This window comes from Capsicum annuum, chromosome 1 (assembly GCF_002878395.1).
Source record: "Capsicum annuum cultivar UCD-10X-F1 chromosome 1, UCD10Xv1.1, whole genome shotgun sequence".
Taxonomy (NCBI): Eukaryota; Viridiplantae; Streptophyta; class Magnoliopsida; order Solanales; family Solanaceae; genus Capsicum; species Capsicum annuum.
In genome coordinates this window covers 150,653,855-150,655,558 of record NC_061111.1, presented here as the reverse complement: position 1 = coordinate 150,655,558, position 1,704 = coordinate 150,653,855, and positions in this window count along the sequence as shown.

Sequence of the window (1,704 nt, the reverse complement as noted above, 5' to 3'; positions counted from 1 at the left end):
CATACTTCACTAGATCTAAAGTAAAGCTCGTCATGGCTAGCAGGGAGATTGAAAATTCGCTCATTGACCCAGATCAGGATCACAGGGAAGAACGTTCTGAACACAATGATGAGGTAGTAAGGCTCAGACAACAATTGATAGATTTACACCGGACATGGGCCAGCGGAATGCCTCCTCCCCCACTCCCTGAAGGTCTTGGAAATATCTCTAATTGCCCACTGCTCTCTCAGGCGCAATTCTCTGCTCCTACTGAGTCACCTGAGCACGCGCCCGGATTCACTCTGCGACATTATTACCCTGGCAATTCTGGTGTGCTCTTGGCAGCTCCCTAATCAAGACCAGCTGCTCAGCCAGCGCCACCGATCACACCGGTATTCGTGGCTCCGCCACCATATAAAACTCTGGTATATGCTATACATCCCACAATGAGGCTTCCTAGGTCTGCCAGTGAGCCAGTTCTGAAGGTTTCAGATAGTCAGTATTATGCCCCGGAGCCTACTTTGCAAATGAATGAACCATATGGGTACACTCAGCCACCTGCATTTCCATTTGATATGGAGAAACCTGTCGCAGCAGAGGAACAGGATATCATAGCCCGGAAATTGAAAAGTTTAGAAAAGGCAATGAGGAATTTGCAAAGAATCGGAGATTATAGGAGTGTTTCCTATAAAGATCTTTGCATGTTCCCAGACATCAACCTTTCCCCCGATTTTAAGATGCCTAAGTTCGAGAAGTATGCAGGACATGGCGATCCCGTGGCACACTTAAGACATTATTGCAACCAGTTGAGGGCTGCAAGAGGAAAGGAAGAATTGCTTATGGCCTTCTTTGGTGAGAGTCTTTCAGATCTGGCCTCAGAATGGTTTATCGATCGAGACATCGATAAATGGAACAGCTGGGATGATTTAGCTTCTAAATTTGTTCAATATTTTTAGTACAACATCGACCTGATGTCGGACGAAAAATCCTTGGTCAACATGAAGAAGAAGAGCACCGAAGGTTTTAGGGAATACGTGATAAGGTGGCGTGAACAGGTCCCCAGGGTAAAGCCTCCAATGAAAGAAAGTAAGTTGGTAGAAGTTTTCATTCAGGCACAAGATGAGACCTATTTTCAGTATTTACTTCTGGCAATGGGAAAATCTTTTATGGAAGTTCTCAAAATAGGGGAGATGATAGAGGACAAAATTAAGACCGGCCGAATAATGAGTTTTGCCGCATTAAAAGCTACCACACAAGTGATTCAAGGTGGATCTGGCCCATTTGGAGGTAAAAAGAAGAAAGAGGATGTAGTGACTGCCGTAGCTGGAACCCATTCCTATCCCAAAAGACCACCTCGCCCCTATCCCCAATCCCAAGCCCAAGTCTACACCCAAGCTCCATATATTCCTCCTCACCATTACTACCCTCTACAAAACCCTTTATATTCCATTCCACTACCCCCGTACCCAGTATATAGCGGGCAGCCATATGCCCAAACCCCTTCTTACCCACAATGGCGTGTGCAAGCTCCACAAAATCGTCCATTCGCTCCACCAAATTACCAAAACCTCTCCAGACCCAGTTTTCAGCCTAGGCCCGAGTATAAGAAGGAGAAGGCGATCAAAAATCAATTCACACCTCTTGGGGAGTCATATGCTAGCTTGTTTGATAGGTTGAGAAAGTTGAAGGTTTTAAGCCTAATTCAAGGAAGGCTTTCAAATCCAC